Raw genomic sequence first — 13885 nt, forward strand, 5'->3', positions numbered from 1 at the left:
CCTATGAAGTAGTGGGCCGCCAATCCCTATCCTAGATATAGGCCCACACTCTTGAAAAGACATAAAGAATACTGGGGTGGGGTGGGGTGGGCGATGGGTGGAGGGGCGAGGTGCTCACTTTTTAAGATAAAAAGTTTTTAGTTTTATTTTATGTATTTGTAATGTAAATTTAATTTACACATTAAATGATTAAATAATGAGGAAATTTCATAAATAGTAAAGAGTTTAAACTTTACAAGCTTCCTTAGCTACAATTTACCTAATTACGCTGAATGCTATAATTTCGTTTGTTATGGATATTTCTATTTGTATAAACCGCTTGCCAATATACAAACAAAGTAAGTATATACAAATTTTGTATTTATATTTTTATGATTTTTTTTAAATTTACACCAACCAAATATATCAGACAATGTAATTATATACAAGCTAGGGTAAGCATATACACAATTTGCATCTAACAATTAGAAAAAATCTGAATTTATACAAATGAGAGCTGGATTATACAAATTTTGAATGTGGGCCACGTAATTATAATTGTAAACTAGTGACGAGTGATAATTTAATGAAATTATAGCTATATAAACTAATTAAGTATAGTAGGAGCTTTGTTATGCTGTCGTTTTAGCTCAAAAAAGTTATCACGGTGATAATTATTCATTTAGAAATTCAAGACTAAAGTTATATTGTTTTCAGATGTACTCTTAACATTAAAAAAGTATGCAAAACATTTAAGAAGAAAAATCAATCTTTATCTTTATTAAATAGTACTCTGCTACATATCTTACCTGTGGAGCAACACCAGCCAGAGGTAGAGCTAGAGAGTATAACTTATATTTATTACTTATATTTTAATATACACAACAATAGGTAAAATGACAGTTACAATACTTCCTCGTCTATTTTTATTGTTCATTGTTAATTTAACGGACTCTTAAAAAGCAACAAATATAGATAATTTTATTAAATTACTCTTTCAATATAATAAATTTAATGCTTTAAAAACTATTTTATGAAACGATTATAAAAGTGAATTAAAAATTAAGTAATAAAAATCATCAATTTTTTAAAATTAAGCGATAAATTATAAAACTCACCCGAAAAAAAAGAAAAAGGAAAAACAGGTATTTTGGGAAAGCCCATAGTATGGATCTAATATCTATGGCTTCCTTGAATGGCGGCTTTTGTCCGCTGGGCCGTCGCTCTCAACGTAATGTAAGCATCTTATGTTAATCTACGTCATTTAACACTATGATTAGAATTTAGAGGGATTAAATTGATTATTTTTATTTTTATTTTTATTTTTATTTATCATGTTTTGACTTGAGATTATTAATTAAAGGAAAAATTATGCGATTAAGTAAATTTATATTATTTAATTACTCATCATAGTTATAGTTTGTTATAATTACTACTTGCGAATAACATTTACCATTAATTATGTGGGCTGACATCGAGTTTGTATTATTAGTCACGTTTGTATATGTATAATTCGCCACATTTGTATAATTCGCAACTAACAATTCTTTGTTTGATTTGTATTTGTATATGATGGTTTGTATTTGTATATGACGATGATTTCCTTTGGTTTTTCAGTTTTGTCATTATATACATTCAATCTTTTGGTGTATAACTTTTCAAAGCTTGTATAAACGTGTATTTTTTGAATTTTATATAATATAATTTATATAATGTAATTTGTATAATATATTTTGTATAATTGTATAAAGTTCATATGTTTATGTTTGTATCAATTCGTTATTTACTTTATATTACTTAATTATACAAAAACACAAGAATTATACAAATGTACTTGTGAATTATACAAATTATGGTCCTCTCTCGCTCGCCTCTCTCCTCCTCTCTCAATCTCTCTTGCCAGAATATACAAATACAGATGTATAATATACAATTATCTAACCGATATACATATACAATTCACCTCTCTCCCACTCTCTGCCCTCTCTCGCTCGCCTCTCTCCTCTCTCCTCTCTCTCCCTCTCTCGCTCGCCTCTCTCTCCCAGTCTCGCTCGCCACTCTCCTTCCTATAACATGTAGCTACGAATCGTAATTAACAAACTATAGCTATGGAGCGTAATTAGGCTAGCTATTTTTGAGAGGCTATATGCGAAAGTTCCTTTTAATTAAACCTAATATAATTTTTATTCTATAATAATAAAATTATTTTTCCTACATAGAAAAGTGAGATAAATAATATTAATTGTAATTGCATGATATAATCCAGATTATAATTCTAGAATAACCTGATTTTGACTCTCAAAACCTCGCACACTTGATTCCCATATGTTTTCTTTTCTTCAATTTAATAATCTCATTTAGTGTAACACTTTACCAAAAGGTGCTATAATTACAATATATTAACTTTAATTTTAAAAAGTTGAGAAAGTTCTTTTTAAAATAGAAAAAATTGAATTATAATACCCTTATTGAATATTTAAGTAATGTGATCTAAAATGTTCAAACGGTCAATAATATGATATAATTAATGTCATTTTACATTTTTCTCGCATCACTCGAGTTCTAATACTAGTTAATAATAATAATAATAATATATACTTAACATGTTCTTCAATATGCATACCGTAAACGTCAATATTGTAGACACATAATTTTTAACCGAATATAAGATTTTACACTAATTTTTATTCCTTAAATATTTCTTTCATGTCTAAATTAGATATTTTGATTTTGTCTTATTTTAATAAGTTTATTTTTTAAAAGATTTGAAAGTAACAAAAATATATATTTATTTTAATTTTAGTTTAATAAATAAGCTAGTATTTCTTAATTATAATTTATTATTAGCTATTCCATTTTATTAATTTAATATATAATTAAATAATATTCTTATTATATTATATTATATTATTAAAAAATAATAATAACTTAACTACCCCACTTCCCTTTCTACCCCACAACTCCCTCACACTCACCATTATACTACCCCATCCCCACGAAAAACACATCCCACAACCATACACACATTACAAAAAAAAACAAATTCACTACCCACCCCTATATCCTAAACACATACACACACATTCAATACACATACATAGGCACGACAAAACCAAAAAAGAACCGATCACAATACCTACACTTCTCACAATACACATTCACATACACAAAACGTACAGAAAAAGAGAAGAAAATCAGAAAAAAGAAAAACACAACATGAGCAACACCAAAAAACTACAACACACAACACATCGCACACATACGGAAGACAAAACAAAAAATATACACACTATACACCCTCATATTATGTCTTTTCTTTCACTCACAAACAAAAGTGAGGTCGAGTTTTTCTTTCGTGGTTCCTTATTAGGATTGTTTCCTTTTCCTGAATTGAATTTTCGCAAGAGGTACCGTTTAATTTTTATTGTATTTTTATTTTTATGATTATATAATACTTGATTCCAGTGTTATGAAGTTTGCTCGAAATTCGAAATTTAGGTGTGTTTAATTTTGACACAATAATATTGAAATATTTCCTATTTATTCTATTGTACATTATTTTCATTTTGTACCATATGTTGTTATCAATTAATTAAGTACCTCTTGTGTCCAACCAAAATCAACTAAATGTCTAAAAGAATTATTCTAATAGTTTGTTTAGTTAACTTTATTTAAAATGTTTATTTTAGAAAAATTAAGAGATGAAGAGTTGCAAATTTTTACTTTTTATTTTTATTGGCTTTTGTCATAACTTATATAAGTAAACTAAAAATGTAGTGCATCTATATTGAATTTGAATATGAAAATAACTTCTTTTTTTTGTTTAAGATTTTAGACTTTTATTATTTAAATAGTATTCATGAATATAAATAGTATAAAATAATTTAGTCGCTAATAATACGCTTAAGCTTTTTAGTAATAGGTAAGCATTAGGACGGATATATGGCCCGTTAAAAATATTTGTTTTGATATATGCAAAGAAGACAGTTATGTCTCTAAACGGCAAGACCAAGAATGCAGTTACATATTTAGGTCGAGACCAAATAAAAGTTCAACAATAAAAATATGAGTGAAACTGTAGCATATAAAATATATCCAAAAAATAGTTAAAATAAGTATAAGTCAATAAAAGCGACCGTGCTAGAACCACGGGACTCGAGGAATGCCTAATACCTTCCCTTCGGTCAATAGAATTCCTTACCCGAATTTCTGGTTCGCAGACCAAATAAAGAGTCATTTCCTTTTGATTAGGGATTAAACAAAAAGGTGACTTAGAACACCATAACTCAATTCCAAGTGACGACTCTGAAAAGAAAAATCCCTAATCAATACCGTCACTTAAAATGGAAAAACCCTTTCCGTCGTTCCGAAAAGGGGTGTGACTAATATTTATTAACAAATCTAGATGTTCAAATAGAGTTCTTTTTTGTTTAGAATTAAGAGTTTAAAAGCATACCAAAGTATTCTGATACTTGAGTTTTATATTTGAATTATCAGGTGTATTGTGAGTTTTCGATCCAAACAATTATCAAAATTTATAGAAACACATCTCAACTATTAGTTATTCACTTTCTCTAACTGGAATATCACTATCGTTCACATAGAAAAAGTGAACAACTGATAATTGAGGTGTACTATTTAGATAAAACATTTGGTGATAGTTTTCCAGATAGGAAACATACACATGATTGTTCAAGTATAAAACCCAAAATAAAGATATTTTATATGTGTTTTTGATCCTTCGCCCTTATATTTGATATATTATATATATCATATAAAATAAAATAAAAATAATCAGCGTGATATATATGCAAAAAAAAGATATATTATATATATCACACAGAATTTTTTTCTCCTTATTTTATATGATAAATATAGGTGTAGGTTTGGGCAGGCCGCCAAAGGAACTCGCTGAATCGCCAATTGGCCGTATTGTTATTTGTTGGTAACCTAAGTTTCTGAATGAAACAATTCTCATTATATTTATAATACATACATAAAATATAAAATTTTATTGTAGTTGTGATGGATAAACAAATATATTCAACAAAGTAGAAAAGCATAATTATTTTCTTTCCTTTTTTAATGTGCATTGAAGGTTGAAATGGCACGTTTAATTGCTGGTAAATGTTTAACATCGAACTTATTTTATAACTTCTACTTTTTAACTCTTTTTGGGGACCAAGTGGAATTAGTGGTGGACCTATTTAAATTAAAATTATTCAAAGCTACTCGTTGGAATACATTTAATAATTTCTCTAAATAAGGAAAACGTTAAAAATTAATTAATGGTCGAAAGAGGGCAAAAATATGCAGCTTTAGAATAAAATAGTTTTAGTTTCAAATTGCAATAATCATTGCTTATGCATAGACAACAATGAGACAAATAGAAAACTAAAGGCATAATAAACATTTTAATTTTACCTTAATTAACGGCAAAATATTTACATCTTGAGAATATATATTTAAACTTTTTAAAAAGTTATGTGCCATGTTAAACTTTTTTTTATCCAATCCTATGAGCTCTCATCATTTTTACTCTCTTAGTATTTCGAATTTAAAACTTACGAACTGAACATAAAGAGTATTAAATTAATATTAAATATTAATGAGAGTTACAACAAAGATAAGTTGAAATATTATATTCTCAAAATTATAATATTTAATTGTCAAATATAACCAAGTTAACTATATATTATGCCAAACCTAAAATATATATTCGAATATATAAAGTGAAAGTAGAACAATAATAGTATCTTATTAGTTCCGAATGGCCGTTATAGTAAGAGCAATTTCCCGATGCTGAGTAAAAGTGTTCTAGTGGAAGACAAGTGGGGTTCTTTAGAATCATATTGGGCAGGCAAAAATGCCCTCAAAATGTCCCTTAAGAGTCTACATAATTGGTTGTTTATATCTGTTTCGTTTCATATTAGTTGTCTCATTTTTTTTAATATATTTATAAAATAAATTATAAATAAAAAGTATTTTTTATTTGTTTTACCTTTATCTTTTTACAATAAATGAACAAGCAAGACTAAACTAATCTTTTTTCAAAATAATTCATTTCTCTTGATTTTTGTTAAATGACAAATGTTTTTTTAAAGAGTAAATTTTAGGAATAACAAAGATAAAATCATATTAGTGCTCTATACCTACAGTTTTGTTATTTGCGCTCCATAGCCAAAATATGTTTGCTATGGAGCATCTGATTTGTATAAATTGCGGCGATTTGTATAAATCTGGCGTCTGTATCTATGAAAATTGTGTTTGTATAGGTATATGCTTTCTATGTTAGGCTAGAGTGGCGAGCGAGATTAGGAGAGAGATGAGAGAGGTGAGCGAGAGGGGGCAGAGAGTGGAGAAAGGTAATTGTATATGTATATCGGTTAGATAATTGTATATATGTAACCACTATGTATTTGTATCAATGATTGTGTTAGTATATCTGCATAAATTTTGAATTCGTATACAATTGAATCGAGTTAAAACATTTATATTTTTGTATCAAATATCTCTCTCGCTTTATACAAACACAAATTATACATTGTATTTGTATAATTTGTGTTTGTATAAAGCGCGAAAGAGAAAGACAAAATAGAACTTGACAATGGAAGATTTGTATTTGTATAATTAATTATAAGTGTATAAGACAAAGATATATGAATTTGTATTTGTATATATACAAACACAAACGCAAATTATACACTTGTGTTTGTATAAAGTGAGAGAGGCGAGGGAGAGATGACTGAGAGTGGCGAGCGAGATTCCTGAGAGAGGCGAATGACAAAAAGTTTGTTGCGAATTGGAATTAAATGAAATTGTAGTTATACCATTTATTTTGAATTAATAGTTTGCTATTATATATAATTTCTCCTTTTTGAAAATCATTTTTACTTGTCCATCATTGACTTTGCATATCTCTTTAAAAATAATAAATAGAATGATAATATTATTATTTCATCCTTTGAGGTAGTAATAAATTTAATATTTTAAGAAATGTATTAGGAGATGAATATTATTATTAATAAGGATAGATTAGAAATTAAGTAATAAATTATCTCTTAATTTTATAAATTGAACAAGTAAAAATAATATTACTTTTAGTATAGAAAACAAATAAAAGTGAACAAATAAAGCAAAATGAAACGAACATTTCCAATAATCCTAATAACTAATATGGAACGAAGAGAATATTAAAAGAATGAGAAAGTTCTCGGTATCTATTCAGGCAGAAGAATATAAGAATACCAATCGAGTACCACACAGTCACATCATATTCATATATACATTCACTTTCCACTTAATACTTGACAAAAACAAACAAACAAACAAAACAAAATCTATTTGTTTGTTATGGCTTGATTTTATTTATTTCAGCATATATTTAGTTCAGTCCAAGTTCAATTAATAATGTTTTAAACGAATTTTACAAGTGGATGATCTCGATCGAGTTATTTCAATTGATAATGAAATTGCACGTTTCTATAAATGATCTTGATCGAGTTATTTTAATTGATAATGGAATTGCACGTTTCTATAAATTATACAAATTTTATATTAGAAAACGATTGAATTTAACCATGTTAACAAAAAATTTCTTGAATTTTAAAAAATGAAAATATAGAATTTGTTGTTATTGATAAATGATATTACTATTAAAGAAAAAGATATTGTCAAGCGTACTTATCTATTATAACCCATTGATAAAGGAGAAGTATCAAATCCAATTACCAAGCATTAACTCTAGTCATATAGGAACTTTTGGCATAAAGCATTTTTAGTGAAAATTGTGAAGTATTGTTAATTATTTATAGTAATAAGCTTCATTTACTATATTAATATAATTATTATCTTCGTTCTTTGTACTTATTTCTTACACTTTTTTAATTTGTTTATTTTAGTAAATTAAGATAAATTTATTATTTTCTTTAAATATTATTCATATCATTAAAAAAGCTACATAATGTATTAGTAGAATTTAAATTTGAAATTTTTAAAAAACAATTAATAAAAATAATTTGGTAAAAGAAATTCCTAAATTATTGGCTCCACTTGTGATTGGTCAAGCAACATTTATTACCAATTATATCTACTTGAACCGACCTCTTATATATCGACCCAAAAGGAAGACTATTAAAATGACACATTTTTATTGATATCCACCAAATGTACAACTGGCACATGGACCTTATTTTTTTTAAGAGAAATTTTTTTCTAAAAGTATTGTTAATTAAGATATCGTGGTGAGGTTAGAAATTTACTAAATATATTTAGAATTCAACACACATACAAAGAGTAATTTGTAATTATATATATACTATAATTTTTCGATGAGAAACGTTAAAATAACCTTTCTTTAATTGTTGTGGATCTGTCACTGCTAAAACAGATGCTTCAGTTAAAGCTTTTTCATGCTAATAGTTTCTAAAGGGGACTCCTTTTAATATTTCTAAAACTTCAAAAGAAAATCTCCAAAATATTTAAGAGAATTTGGTATATAGATTGTGGTCACACACATGCTGCAATGAGACATCATTTTCTTTTGTTTTGGGAAGGAGAAAAAGGCCCTCATCTTGATCATATAGTATATACTAGCTAGCTAGAACTTACTAAGTTTTAATTAGTGTTTGGAGTAGTAATTTTTTTTCTTTTAAGAAAACTTTTATGTATACTAGTAAAATATCACTATTTTGTCATGAAAAATGTTCAATGTTGTTTTCATAGATATTTTGATTAATTCAGTAAAAAAGAAAGAATATTCAATGACTATTCTTAGTATTTCAATGAAAATATGTTTCTTTGTATTTTTCAAGTGATGGTCTAATTCGATAAAAGTAAGGTGAAAAAATTATGTTTCATAGCATTGTTGATTCGTGATAAGAAAAATCTATGTTTCTAGGATTGATATGTGTGTGTGTTTTGTGTATTTTTTAAAACCTTTAAGAAGTCATAGGTTCATTTGGATATCCAAATTGTGACATTAGATTTTGCTATCACGCTACATTTAATTATTGTTTTAATAATTTCTTAAATATGATGCCACTAACATGATATATGAGGGACTAATATTTTGAACTCTTAATTAGTTAAATTAAAACATATTATAGAATGGAAAAAAAAGTATACTTGTCAAAGGAGTCGGTTCGTTCCATAAAACAACTTAGGTGTGTTTGGTAGGTAGAAATATATATATATTTTAATTTATTTTGTTTGATGGGTCAAAATATTTTAGAAATATTTTGTTAGGAAGATAAGTTTTTTAAAAATGAGAAAAATGACTTTCACAAATAAAAAAGTCTAAATTAAAAAAACAAGTATAAATAAGTGACATTTCGAGTTTATTGTCTTTTTTCGACCCATTCATGCGTCCAACACATGAGTTAGCCTCCACTCCTTGACAATTCAACCACCCCTACCAATCCGAAGTCATACTTCTCACCCATTTCACGTTCATAGTATTTTTCTATATGGAAAAATGACAAATGTACTCCCGAACTATTGTAAATTTCTATATGGAAAAATGACAAATGTACCCCCGAACTATTGTAAATGGTATGCATATATCCTCCGTCATACTTTTGGGACATTGGTGCTCGTGCCGTCCAAAAACTAGAGCATATATAACCTTTATACTAACGGATATACACGTGTCATAATCTTATCCACCGACCCGGCATTTATTAAGTATCGGATCGGATAAGATTGTATCACGTCCCTATTTAGTCTTCCATTAGAGTGAAGGGCATATATGCTCTAGTTTTTGGACGGGAGGGGCACCAATGTCCCAAAAATATAACGGATGGTATCTACATACTATTTACGATAGTTCAGGGGTATATTTATCCTTTTTCCCTTTACTATATTATATATAATTATATATTTTTGAGATTATATCATCTTACCAATTTATCAAATATTAAAAAATAAATAAATTTATAAAAAAAAAAAAAACATACTTATTTTTCATGAAAAATATTTTGCTCGGTGCCAAACACTCAACAATTGTAGTCTTTCATTTACACCAATTTTACCAAAGCAGTCTAACCAAGACCATGACCAGGAGGTTTAGTTCTCTAATTTTGACTAATTTAATCACGTCATATTTAATTTTGTTTTCATCATTGCTTACGCATATAAAAATATACTGTAGAACAACATAAAAGTAAATGAAAAACAATCATTAACGAATTAAATTGAAAATAAAGAGGCCTATTATTCACATGTGCCACTAAACTAATCATGATTAGAGGCTAAGCACATAGACCCTAATATAAACAGCCGATAGCTATCGAACAAGAATTTTCACTAAGAGGGTTAAGTATGAAGAAGTAAACACACGAAAAAGTCAAAGCAGATTCAACATTTACTCCTATTATATATATGTAAAAAAATAATTTAATCATATTATATAAACAATATAATTTTCCACCTAAAGGCCCCGCTACTGGCTCCACCCATGGCCATATATATAACGTCTCATGTGTTATTTTTACATATCTTTTATGCTAGTTTTTTTAATTGATTTTAAGTTAAGTATAACTGAAATAATAGTTGTAATGAATTGTAAATCAAATCTCTCCCACGCCTCCTTCATAGTTATGATATAATCTCTCTAACTTATCCTGCTTTGAGCACATTAATGATATCCCTATTTATTAACTTATAAGCCATTTTAATCGCTGAATCCGACTCATTTAAAAATTAGATTGATTTAAGCTCTTTCTCTCTCTCATTTAAAAATTAATAATTCTTTTATATGTTTGGTATAGCCATAATTTGGAACGAAAGTTTTGTTTTGATGATTAAACAAGCTCTAACAAAAGAAGCCATGAAATTTGAATTATAGAAATTAGATTATATGACCTAATATTTAGTTCATCTTAATTTAGTGTAAAGAAATTCAAGTACATTATTAGACCAATTAATAATCTTTCTATTTTATTTACTTAATTTATTTTAATCGTTCACCCAAAATACTATTTCAATTCACACATCTGACACTCTATTTTACGACCATACTATTTAGCTTTTGATTTATAGATTGATAAAAATTGTATGGGTATGAATACATAAGTATATATAGTCATAAGCACATTAAACGGGTCGGGTTGAACAAGAGTAGGCTTGGAGTTGAAGAGTTGATAACAACCCCATGGTACGAAGTAAAATATTTTTTATTTTCTCATATTTTATTGATCAAATCTTTTGAAAATATTTTTTTACTAAGAAAGTACGTTATTTAAAAAAGAGGAAAATTATTTCTTAATAGAAGCAAGATAAACAAGTTATATATGTGACATTTCACGTTATTGTGTTCTACCTGAGCACATTTCATTTTCATCTTCATCTTCATTTCCACTCAACCCTCACCTATAATAGTATTTATTCAGACTATATAGAAATATTTTTAAATTGATATTTTTTCTATATGAACAAACACAAATATGATGAGGATGTGGAAGAGGGCCCTAAGTATATTCCTATGCAAATTACATATAAAAAGTCTTAAGTACTGTCATACGTAATCTAGAGGACCCCAAAAATTAGAATGGAGTGGTAACTAATAAGTATATATTCCTTCGTATTTAATTATAGATTTCAAATTTAAGTGTTAAATATAAAATTCTTTTTAACAAAAAAAAAAAAAAAAAAAACTTTACTCCTAAAATGAAATATTCCGACTTAATATAAATCTAAATTAATTGAACCTTACATAACCACTGTAGGTAGTCTAAGGAAAATGTATATACATATACATTTTTTATTTTGATTTTAAAGATGATCTTGTTTTTTTTTTATAAAATTAATAAGAGAGTTTAACAATTTCGGAACATATCTGAACTATAGTTAGTTACTCATTGTTTATGCAAATAAAATGCTTTTTATTGCGCATATTTTGACTAAACCAAACAGCCCTAAATCTCGAATTAAGCCAAACGATTTCCCATAATTTAATTACTACGCATATCCATCTCTACTATTCGTTAAGCTATTTAATTAAGGATTAGAGTTGATGTGAGCTACATAAATTCATTTTCTTAAAAAATAAATAAATATCCACCGTATATACAGTCTTTAACTAAAAAAAAATTGTGAAAGACCTACTACTATTTAGTTTTTTTTTCTTCCCACTTTTACCTCACTGCATTCCAAGAAGTAATCATGCCATTGCATGCTCAATTACCCCCCCCCCCCCCCACCCCATTTCCTTTTATTTTTTCACGAATTCTAAGTTTTCAAAAGTGTTGATATGAAAGAGAATATATTATCCAAAATTATTGCTCAAAATATTTTCTTCAAAAAAAATAAAAAAATATGTAAGACTTCTCTATTGAAAGTAAAGGAATTTTTTTTTTTTTCCATAAGTGATATAAAAAAATTATTGTTACGGTCTCCACGGTCAAATAACTCCCCCAAACCCCATCCCCCGCGCCCCTAACATGCCATTCCTCTCCCCACCTCTATGTTCTATTTTTAAATTACATATAAATATATTTGAAATGATATTTTTTACTTAATTATCAAACACTAGAAAATAAATAAAACGTTATCACTAGTGCCGTATATTTTGCCAAGAAAACATATTTAAGGAAAAGTTTTCCATGATTTTTTTCCTCTTCATACCAAACATTACTTAAAAAGATCGTGAAAAAAATCGACTACAAATAAGCCGGAAAAAAGCAACCTCATGAAGTATATTTTTTTGATTATTTTTTTTACAAAATAAAACAAAGTCTTGAACCTACAAAATCAATTGTGTAGTGATAGAAATATACCCTACCACCCTAACATAATATAGGTGTTCGAATCCTATATAATGCATTTTATTATTATGTATTTTAAAAAAAACCTATCCCGTGAAGTCGATAAGGTTTCGACCCGCCTCTTGTGACAAACAAACCCATGAGGTTGATTTTTTAGAATAATTTTTTTTAGTAGTTGAGATAGAAATAACTTAAAGATGATTGATGGATAGGGATATATACACTTACTAAAGGCATAATACATAAACCTGATCCTTAACTTGACATTAGTTGACAACTATGATCTTTAAATTTGAATGTGCACAAGTAGACACTTAAACTTGTATAAAATTGAGCAAATGGACACATTCGTCCTACATGCACCCTATATGACAATTTTGTATCTTACGTGGCGTCCTATGTGTATTATGTCATGTAGGACAAGTGTGTCTACATGTTCAATTTTATACAAGTTTAAGTGTCTACTTATGTACACTCAAAATTAAAGCCAAATTAAGGATCATGTTTATGTATTATGACCTTACTAAATATTGTAATAATACATGGTGTGTGAAGCAATTCATAATCATTGCTAAAAATCAGATTATTCTGTTGGAATTGGGGCCACCATGATTCCATATACCTTTCTCACATGTCTTCTATCCTTTCAAAACTTGAAAAAATCTCATAGTTAATCATCTCTTCTTTCTTTTTCACCTTTATTTTTTGCCCCTCCTCTTTTTCTTCCTTGGTAAGATTCACTATCATTTCTATTTTGAAAGCAAGATAAATTATTATATACTCATTTTATAATTTCTCTAATCTCCTTATTAATCATTTCGATTCCTCTCAAAATATCGTACCATACTCCTTTTCCTTTTATTTTATTATGTATAAAAAAATCATGGCTATTCCCTTACCCTAGTCAGAATATTTCAATTGAACATGTAATTAAGAAGCGTTGGGTTACACGATTTATAAAGATAAATGTGTATAATTAAAGCAAATGACATATTATATGTTCTTTCTCAAATTTTGAATAAAAAACATCTAATTGAACACTTAATTATCAATAGGTATGGTGTTCAATTGGAACATGATTTACTTTGGGCTACTTCATTCCTTAACAAACTAGTTTTGATTTAATTCCAGAAAGATCTCCA

The sequence above is a fragment of the Solanum stenotomum genome, chromosome 2 (assembly GCF_019186545.1).
Source record: "Solanum stenotomum isolate F172 chromosome 2, ASM1918654v1, whole genome shotgun sequence".
Classification (NCBI taxonomy): Eukaryota; Viridiplantae; Streptophyta; class Magnoliopsida; order Solanales; family Solanaceae; genus Solanum; species Solanum stenotomum.